Source organism: Lissotriton vulgaris, chromosome 5 (genome assembly GCF_964263255.1).
Source record: "Lissotriton vulgaris chromosome 5, aLisVul1.2, whole genome shotgun sequence".
NCBI classification, from domain to species: Eukaryota; Metazoa; Chordata; class Amphibia; order Caudata; family Salamandridae; genus Lissotriton; species Lissotriton vulgaris.
In genome coordinates, this window is record NC_141693.1 from 1,768,634,498 (window position 1) to 1,768,645,830 (window position 11,333).

The window sequence follows — 11,333 nt, forward strand, 5'->3', positions numbered from 1 at the left end:
GAGATAGTTTTCCTAATTATGTTCTTTATTTTTCTTACACACTAGAGTGGGGCCTCACATTCCCGAGCGGTTGCCGCGTGAGGTGAGGTTGTCTCCCACAAAAAGCTGGGTGAGTACTACTGAGAGGTATTTCCTCTCTGTACCTGGGTTATTATGCCCATGATAAAGCTGGGTATATAATACTCATGCAGGTGTGTTGTCTGTACAGTCTCTTTGTAACTATGTGGATATATACATGTAAATATGTGTGTTTTCTATGTATTCTTTCCAAACAGGAAAAGACAATTTTCTTCTTTCAGAGTTCATTGGGGCTCCAAGTTCCTGGTCGATATAAGTATTGTAAAGTATATAATTTATTATTATTCTTTCACACATCACTATCACCTCACTGATTGTTGCAGTAGCATTCCATCACTAGGGTCCTGAAGAAAGCCGGACAGAGTTTCCATCTCGGTTGAAACATGCTGACCGTCCTGATCAGCGCCACAGTGTAGTTATAGATTCAGACTACCCGGCGTGGTTTTAATCTTGACACTTGGGCGATCCTTAATAAACATACTTTTTGTCCAAGTAGCCAATTTTAAGCATCACTTTCACTATAGCACTGCACTTCATTAGCATCACCTTCTTTGAGTAACTCTGGCTAGAGTCTCTTTTTGACATCCATATCCGCACCATCAACTGATGGTTTGGGCGGTGTTTGGATTGTTTAACCCCTTCGATGCTGATGACGAGCTCAGCTCGTCATCAGCCACGGGGGGCGTGTGCGGATGACGAGCTGAACTCGTCATCTTACGCGGCTTTTTTCTAAAAGCCGCGTAGGGGAAAAATAACCGCCGCAGCGATGCGGTTAACAACTCCCACATGATGAGATTCCGCCAGAAGGGTGGGCTGATGTTAATTTCTCAGCCAGATGTAACTCATTATTCTTTTGTATTATCCTTGTTGGTTCTTAGTGATTAGTACAGCAACACTCTTAGTGGACCGCGGCATCTCTGTTTTGTATTTTGTGTACAGGACTGGTACATTTTTGTGCATTAAGGAATACTTCTATGAGCTCACCAACTGGCCAAATTTCGCTGGCAGTTTTGTAAAAATCGCGGCATTTTTACAAAACTGCCGCTTTCGCAATTTTTTTGCAAATCGCGAAATTCTGGAGGGTCTGATTATACCTGGTGCAGGTATAATGTGCAGCATGGGTTTACAAAGTGAGGCATCTACCTAGATGCATCACTTGGTAAATATGGTGCAACAAGGCAACTTTTTTACGCTGCTGGTGCGTCACAAAAAGTGAAGCACCAGCGGCGTAAAAGTGACGCACAGCCTCATAAACGAGGCCCTTAATGTTTATACAGAGAGAATACTCAACTAAACATTACATTACAAAATGTATGGTACAAGCAGAAAAGAAGTTTGAAAAAAATGACTTATTGACTGTACTTTATAAATGAAATTGTTACTGGCATAAGCATTGTGTCAGTAACCCCCCAGGTTCTTAAACGCATCAGCTGACATTGATAGCTTTTTCATAGTTACAAGAATTTATGTGTCAAGTCTTCTGTCCAACCACATACATCCACTCCACTACAAACCAAACACAATGGTAAAAGACATTACCATTTACAACGCTTATAGCTCTAACTCTCACCAATGCGATACTGATTGCATTGCAAATGCTTGTTATAAATGAGGCGCCCAGAATTGAAAGGAAAAACTGTGACTAAAGCAGCTAGTCATGCATAGTCCTCAAAACTTAGCAGGACTGACCCTCATAAACATCTGACCTCACCCTCATTTGAAAGCCAGATGGTTGACCTCTTTGCTATCCGCTGTCGCTGCTGGTCTCTCAGACAGTCTCAGTTACACCGTGCATCCCTTGGGCACCATTTTGTTTCCATTCGGTCACCATCAATGCTCCACCAAATTGTAACTCTTCGCCCCTTCCTTCAATATCAGCGTTTCATATTCACTTCCTTTCTCTTACTTTCCACCTACCATTGGAGTCGCTTTTTTATCTTTTCATCGTGTGGTTGGTTGATCTTGATGTGTTTGTTACATTGCACAGTGCTTTAATGAAAAGGCGCCATAAATAACTTTAGCACCGCCCACGGAATGCCGACATTGACTCTGCCAATCCGAATGCCTAGGATGCTGGCAGAAACTACTGTGTTTGCCTGACTTCTAAGCTCGGGGAGTGCGTAAGACGGGGAAATCGATTAGACGGACATTTGATCTGTTGCTGTGAGCGGATTTGTTCAAAATTGCCCATTTTCGCAGGAACTTTTGTAAAAATCGCGGCATTTTTTTCAAAGGTGCCGATTTCGCGGCAAACCGCGAAATCACGAAATCCTGGAGGGTCTGCTTAATGCTTTTACTCTCATTGTTCAGAAATCCATGAGTATTTTTTGTCTCAAACATTAGGGACATGAATACAGGGCTCCTCCTTTACACATGTGTTAAGCAGGGCTCAGAAGAGAAAGGGACTGTCAGGAGAATCTAGGCTCATGGAAACCCACAAAGGCTCCTTCATATTCATGTCAGCCAGCTAGCTGCTCAATCATAATGTAGCAAAAAGAACACCTCGTGGACAGAATGCAGAACAATACCATACATTCACCCCAGTACAGAGATCTGGTCCTAAATCCATCGTTTTTTTTGCTCACCATGCCATTCCAGTTTGACCCAGCCATATGCTAATCAGTCTTGATCCTGCGCCCAATGGGACCAGTCCAGCCCGAACTGCCAGGCCATATGTATTCAAGTGTCCTTTCATTCGGGAAGTGAAAACAAAGCAGTACCTACTGAACTATGCACATAAAATATTGCTCTTTGATATGCATGGTACACGTTCTATCCAGCAGGCATATTACCCCTCTGCGCTACCTTAGGTGAGTAAAACTGCTACTAGACAAAATATGCTCCTATCTCTCTCCAGCAGGTGCATTGATCACCAAAGTTATCTTGGCACTTGCATTGTTAACCGAAACCTGCTGAATATACAAAGAACTTTGCAGTGTTTTTAAAACTGCTGCACTTGTACAAAACCGGCCCCCGCAAACTAAACTGGCCCCCTACCCTTCCAGTCGCCCTGGGAAACGCCTGATGCTTGGAACGGCCAGTCCGGCATTGTTACCTTTTTCAATGCAGTACTGCAGATATGTATGCTTATTAGATATAAATGTCATGGATCACTGTGTTTCAAGTTTAGGGTGCACAGGTACCCCGTTCAGTGTAGTCAGTTTGTTAAAATAAACTAGTTTGTGTGCCTCCCTGCACCACAGTATCCTCTACACAGAGGATTTTACATTCCTTGTTCTGGAATCCACTGCTAATCAAGGGCCGATATTGCATTGTTAACAGTCTGCTCTGCTCTGTTGTGTCACCAGTTAATTCACAGTTGTCTGATGGCCCTTACAGTGTTGCTTTGCAGGAGGTCATGGGCACTGCAGAGTAGGGTGGCCAACTGGCATGGGTGCAAATTCAGAATGGGGAGTGTAAAAGTTCAGGAGAAGGGGGTAAAATTCACAAAAAAAATTCAGGACAGGAGGTCAAAATTCAGGACAAAAATTCAGGGCACCCGGTATGCTTTGCAGACACATCAGTGGATGTCATGCAATAGTATATAAATAAATAGGCAAGGAACATAAGTACAAGTCACTTCTCCTGCCCTGTCACTTTCTCCTACCCGGTCACTTCTTCTACCCCATCACCGCTCCTTCCCTGAGATTTCCCCTGCCCCGTCACTGCTCCTTCCCGTTCACTGCTCCTTCCCGTTCACTGCTCCTGCACCGTCACTGCTCCTGCCCGTTCACTGCTCCTTCCCGTTCACTGCTCCCGCCCGTTCACTACTCCTGCCCTTTCACTGCTCCTACCCGTTATCTGCTCCTACCCGTTATCTGCTCCTGCTCATGCCTAATAACTTCTCCTGCCCGTCACCTCTCCTGCCCCATCACTTCTCCTGCCCCGTCACTTCTCCTGCCCCGTCACTGCTCCTGCCCCATCACTGCTCCTGCCCCTTCACTGCTCCTGCCCTTTCACTGCTCCTGTTCAGTCAGTACTCCTGCTCATGCACGATCAACGCTACTGCCTCATCAATTTCCCTACCTCCTCCCTTCTCCTGCCCCGTCACTTCTCCTTCTCTTTTCACCGCTCCTGCCCTGTTCACTGTTCCTGCCCTGTTCACCGCTGATGCCCTATGACTTCTCCTGCTCATACCTAATCACTGCTTCAGCCCAGTCACCTCTCCTGCCCAGTCACCTCTCCTGCCCGGTCGCCTCTCCTGCCCAGTCGCCTCTCCTGCCCTGTCGCCTCTCCTATCCCGTCACTGCTCCTGCCCCGTTCACTGCTCCTGCCCGGTTACCACCCCTGCTCATGTCTAATCACCGCTCCTACACCATCACTTCTCCTGCCTCGTCACTTCTCCTGCCCGTCACTTCTCCTGCCCGTCACTTCTCCTGCCCCGTCACTTCTCCTGACCCGTCACGTCACGTGTCCATCACGTCACCTGCCCGTCACTTCTACTGCCATGTTGCCTCTCCTGACCTGTCGCCTCTCCTGCCCTATCGCCTCTCCTGCCCCATCACTGCTCCTGCCCGGTCACTGCTCCTGCCCCGTCACTGCTCCTGCCCAGTCACTGCTCCTGCCCCGTCGCTTCTCCTGCCCCATTCACCACTCCTGCCCCGCTCACCGTTCCTGCCCCGTTTACCGCTCCTGCCCGGCCACTTCTACCGCCCGGTCACAACTCCCGCCCGGTCACCACTCCTGCCCCGTCACCACTCCCGCCCGGTCACCACTCCCGCCCACTCCCCTCTCCTTTCCTGTTGCCTCTCCTGCCCCGTCATGTCACCTGTCCATCACGTCACCTGCCCGCCATTTCTACTGCCCTGTCGCTTTTCCTGCCCTGTCGCCTCTCCTGCCCTGTCGACTCTCCTGACGCCTTTCCTGCCCTGTCGCCTCTCCTGCCCCGTCACTGCTCCTGCCCCATCGCTTCTCCTGCCCCGTCGCTTCTCCTGCCCCATTCACCACTCCTGCCCCATTCACCGCTCCTGCCCCGTTCACCGCTCCTGCCTGGTCACTTCTCCCGCCCGGTCACAACTCCCGCCCGGTCACCACTCTTGCCCCGTCACCACTCCCGCCCGGTCACCACTCCCACCCACTCCCCTCTCCTTTCCTGTTGCCTCTCCTGCCCCGTCATGTCACCTGCCCGTCACGTCACCTGCCCGCCATTTCTACTGCCCTGTCGCTTTTCCTGCCCTGTCGCCTCTCCTGCCCTGTCGCCTCTCCTGATGCCTTTCCTGCCCTGTCGCCTCTCCTGCTCCGTCACTGCTCCTGCCCCATCGCTTCTCCTGCCCTGTCGCTTCTCCTGCCCTGTCGCTTCTCCTGCCCCATCGCTTCTCCTGCCCCGTTCACAGCTCCTGCCCCGTTCACCGCTCCTGCCCGGTCACTTCTCCTGCCCGGTCACCACTCCCGCCCGGTCACCACTCCTGCCCGGTCACCACTCCCGCCGGTCACCACTCCTGCCCACTCACCTCTCCTTTCCTGTTGCCTCTCCTGCCCCGTCACTGCTCCTGCCCCGTCACTGCTCTTGTCCCGTCACTGCTCGTACGCTGTCACTTCTCCTGGCCTGTCACTTCTACTGCCCGTTAATTCTTCTGCCCGGTCACCTCTCCTGCCCCATTACCTCCCCTTTCCTGTCGCCTCTTCTGTCCCGTCACTGTTCCTGCCCTATTCACTCTGTGTACAACATGGACAAATTACACAAGGGGGCAAGTTCCCCAGAGTACTTTGTTTGGGGAAAGCTCCTCTGTCATTACTAACTCTGACCTCATTACAAACAGGAAAACGCGTTGTACCACAAATTCCCTGCGTGTGCCTTTTCCACCGGACTGCGATAACACCTGGCGTGCATCGTGTTAGAGGTTTTTTTGTAAGCTTGAACAATCAGACAATAAGGGCACTTTGTAAACTGTGGTATATTTGAAGGATCTGCACTAGAGGTTTTTACAGAAGACATATTATATCCTGAAAAACGATCAATTTAATTTACTGATGACGCAGTATCCTAAAAGTGAAAAGGTCTTCACACCAGGACACTCAAAGGAGGGGGATTTGTCTTGCAGAACACCATCCCTCAATCTCCAGATCCACACAAGATCAGCACACCATCGTCAAAGGCAGAGAGCGGGCGCATTGTCTTTCGAAAGAGGCTAATCTGCCTCAATCGGAATGACAATGGGCCTGCCCTCAGTCCGTGAGAGCTCAGGGAGGGGCTGCTGCAGCCTCTGGAGTTCAACAGAGAAGTGCGAGCAGCCCCTGGATGCTGAAAGAAAAAGTTATCGTTATTAAGTAGGACTATTCTTGCCGTCCCGGGACGATTTTTTGAAAGAAAGAAGTAGGGGAACGGATGGAAATAATTTTTAAAAGTAGGGGCACGCCGTGCCCTTCCGATCCCGCCCACTTCTACCACTGGGCGTAGGTGACCAAAACCAACTACATCACTGATAGATGGATGACCGAGAGCTAACTATGTCTCACTGGCTGTCAAATTAAATTGCTGCCCCATTGCCGCTGGCCAGTCCGTGCACAAGAAGCTCATGCGGTCCAGGTTTTCTGCTCTGCCTTCTGGTACTTGTTGTTCTGTCAGTGCACCTGGATGAACAGAAAATTCTGGTGGCAGCCGGATGAGTAAACCATTCCTTTAATCCTTCTAATATCCGAAAAAGCAAAGATGGCGGCCAAATGTAGGAGACTCCATTGAAACCAGTGGGAATGAAAACAATCTTTGGAGGGTGAAGAAGGTTTTAGGGGCGAGTGATCTCCTTGTTGGGACAGAGGATAAGTTCTAGGAGGGTGAATTTGTTCCTGTAAATCTGGAGGAGCTTGTCCAGTGCCAGTTGTTGACTTTTGTAAGTGTGGGGTGTAATGGTGTTCATGACTTTGTCAGAGCAAGTGATTGAAGTAAGCTAGTCCCTCTAACCCAAGGCGGGTTTGGCGGGGTACAGGGGAAGGGTTTTTCTTTGGAGAAATGTTTGATAAATAGAGGCAAAAATTAAGCATTTACAGCTTATCTTAGTAACGAACTTCGATAATAAAACATATGGTGCATGCCATACAAAATCTTTGTTAAGCATCAGCAACATGAAAACATGGTATTTGTAAATATTTATCCATGGGGTTAAATAGATGCATACTCATTTGGCACTGCTTTATTTGTTAATTTAACAAAAACAAATGGAGCAAACTGATTTCATGTTAAAGCTTGCATCCTTTAAAGCAAGTGTAGCAAAATCCATTTGCCCTGATACTTATTCCTTAAATAGGGCAACTTTTTTTTTGTTTTTTGTGCCGGAATGAAATCCTTCTGTGTGATATGGCTCTCTAAGACTGGAGAGCCAAATCAGTGTGTTCCATTCCTTTTATGCAAAAATCCTCATAACTGGAGATTTTAATTTTTGGGGATAATGATGTTAGGGAGAGTACTAGCTCTGTTGAATTGGCAGATCTACTTTCTGGGATGAATTGTACCCAGCATGTGAATGCCGAAACTCACATAAAAGGCCACATTCTTGACCAAGCCTGGATATCGAATCTGACGATTTCTAAGTGACTGATCTCTCCGTGCACTTGGTCAGACCACTATCTTATAACATTTACTCTCTCCAGCGTTCACTTAACCAAGCCACCAGGTGAAGGGGAGCAGAGCCTTATGGCAAGAAACTGGAGACGGACTAACATAGGCGGCCTCAGCACACTGCAGGCTACCACAGCCCTATCAGAACAGGAGTCGCTAAACAACCAAGCAGAAAGTATTAAATCATGGCTCGAATCTGCCAGTGACAGTATAGCCCCCATCAAGAAAAACAAGATTATGAGACCTCATGATGCTCAACGCTGGTTTTCTGATGATCTTAAATTAAAGAAACTTGCCCTGCAACCCAGTTCAAGGAATATAAAAATTATATTTTAAAAACTAAGGCTGACTATTTTTTCAACAAGACGTTAAACTCGGCTAATAAGTCTTTGCAAATCTTTGCTATAGTGGACAAACTATCTAAGCCAGATAGGGTTACAGCAAAACCTGCCCCTTCTCAAACTCTATGTGAGTGTCTTGACTCCTACCTTATTGAAAAAATTGGCACTATTACATCTAGCATTCCTACTAATTCTTCTCCTACAATTCCTCTGCCCATATGTAGAAACCCTTTTTTTTTTTTTAAATCAAGTCCCTTTGTTTTCTAGGGAAGTATTATTTGGCTTGCTAAGGAAGGTCAGATCTGGCTCCCCTACTGAATGCTGTCCCCCACACATATTACAGGAAGCGTTTGTCACCTGCTCGGACCCCCTTCTTTCACTCCTGAATAACTCCCTTAAGAAGGGCATAGTTCCAAACATATTTAAAGATGCAGAAATTGTTCCAGTCCTAAAGAAACCAGACTCAGACACGTAACCCTAACTAACTATCGTCCCATCTCTCTGCTTCCCTATTTAGGCAAAATTCTAGAAGCTCGTGTAGCTAGTTGCCTCAGCTCCTTTATTGAACATTCCCACTATCTTGACCCTCACCAGACAGGCTTTTGACTGGCATACTCAACAGTCGGTCAACCTCACGGTCATGGAGGAGCTTAAAAGGAGGGTTGATAAAGGCATTACTGGTACTCCTTGACCTCTCTGCGGCTTTCAACATGGTCAACCATGACCTTTTGATTGGCGGTGTCAGTAACTTCGGGATCCAGGGCCTGGCTCCTAAGTGGCTTTTGTCCTTTCTTAGTAACCGCTCTCAAGCGGTTCTCCTCGCCAACATCTCTTCCACCAAAATTAAATTGACCTGCGGAATACCCCAGGGTTCTTCTCTCTCACCTCTTTTTTTTAATTTGTATCTATTACCCCGATCCGCTCTCTCTGAGAAAAGAAGGATGGCACCTTCAATGCTGACGATCTCCAATTGATATTTGATATCGATCAATCGGCATCTTCTGTTCTAAACTTTCAATCCACCAAGAGATTTATCGGTGAATGGATGAACAGTAACCATCTAAAACGAAACCCTAATAAAACAGAGCTGATCCTAACGGGTGGGCCAGCTAACCCCTGGAACTCCAACTTCTGGCCACCCCAATTGGGAAACACCCACTCCCAGCATGTTCTATCAAAAGGCTGGGTATTATCATCAGCAATGACCTGTCTATGAAAGCCCAGTTTGGGACAGTGGTCTCTTCCTGTTTCTTCCAGTTGCGAAGGATCAGGAAGATCTGTATATTTCTGACAACAGAAGCCATGACCCGAGTCATCCTCGCTTTGTTAATCTGCTGCATTGATTATGCCAACGCACTTTATGCAGGTTTCCTGGCATAGCAATTAAATCGCCTACAGCTGGTGCAAAAGCAAGTGGCCAGATTAATTTGCCATCAACCCAAATGGCACCGTGTTAGACCTCTAATGAAAAGCCTACACTGGCTCCCAGTGGCCAAGCGCTGTGCATTTAAGCTGGGGTATATCACCTTTAAAGCTCTTCATGGCAATATTCCAGCATTTATATCCCCTGGAAATCAGTGCTACATCCCTTCTCTGGAACCTCAGGTCCCCTCATATGAATCTGTTGGTCACCCCGTTCTTTAAACATAAGAAACAAGGGGGACTAAGATTTGTGGTTTTAGCCCCTCAATTCTGGAACTCTCTTCCTGTGGAGATTAGAACAGCGACCTATTACGCGCAGTTTAGAAAACAGTTGAAGACCTGGCTGTTCTTCCAGGCATATGACTAATTTAATCCTCTCACTGCTGCAGCATTCCCTGGACTCTATCGCCATGAAACCGTCTGTACGTGCGCTTTACAAGTTCTTTTAAAATAACGTAACAAGGAAGTAAAAATGCTGTATTTTTTTTCTCTCCGTTTTGTTTGCAGCAATGACAAAGTTCTCAAAAACATTGTAAAGTGTGATAAATTAATTAGATACAATTAATGAAACCTTCAGCATTCTCCGCTGTGTTGTGTTAAACATCATCAGGTAACAACTCACCAGAAACTAACATAAGCAGACATAGAAGACATGTTTAATCTACATTTAATCCTAAGGGATTGCAACACAGTCACAAACGTCAATTCATTGTTTTTGCTGCAATCAGGGGGGCTTACTTTACCATGAGTTATGGGCCTAATTGCGAAGTCGGTGGGCCCCCACTAACAGGCCGTTGGTGGCTGTCCCAGTGACATACAGGCCATCAGTCCAACGCCACAATTGGATGCAGGCGCTCTGGCAGGAGAGGTCGGGGGAAAGACTGCTGCCTCCAACAGGATCGAAGATCCCGACAGGGCAGAGGTTGGAATCCCATCCCTTCAATGTAAAAGGCGGTGCCTGATCAGGCACCGCTGCAGGGATTAGGATGTTTCTTTCCGACTGCCTTTTCATTGCAACCTAACTGGATGTCATCAAACTGTCTCAAATTAAACTCTGACAAAACAGAGGTGATGACATTCGGGAAACTGGAACCTGCTTGGTCCCCTCAATGGTGGCCACCAGAGATGGGAGCTCCACCCCAACCAGTCACTAAGGTTCGCAACCTGGGAGTTATATTTGATGACAAAATGACCTTTCATCATCACGTCGACTCCGTGGTCTCTTCATCTTTTTTTATCCTGAAAAGGATAAAAAAAACTCCTGCCATACCTTCCCTCCTCAGCCGGCAAAACTCTAATCAGCACCTTGGTCTTCTCCAAAATAAATTACTGTAATGCCCTCCTTCTAAATGCCCAGGAAAAAGTCATGAACAGACTGCAGCTAGTCCAGAACGCTTCTGCTAGAGTTTTACTGGGAGTTCCCAAGTTCACACCCATTTCCCCATTCATCTGGTAACTTCACTGGCTCCCAGTCAGGAGCCGAACAACATTTAAGGCACTTTGTATTGCCTATAAAGCAGTCAACAACTTGGGCCTACAGTTCCTTAGAAGAGCCCTTTGTCCCCTGGCACATTCTAGAACTCTTCGCTCCTCCTCTGCTCACTTGCTTAAAGTCCTGCGAACAAAGAAGGCCAACTGGGGTGACAGGTGCTTCACAGTTTCCACGGCCAAACTTTGGAACACACTGCCCCTGCACATCAAAACTGCCCTACTCTCATCAGCTTTAGGAAAAAATTAAAAACCTGGTTCTTTACACTATAATCTACCTGCTGTAGCTATGGTTCTGTATTCTGAGCGCCGAGACACCTCCGGGTAGTTGTGCGCTTTAAAAATTGCATAAACATAGCCATAAACATATGAAAAGACAGACGGAATGGACTTTGGGGGCCCCAAACAGGGCCAGTATCCCCTGTGGACTACTAAGTGTCCTTTGGGGCACA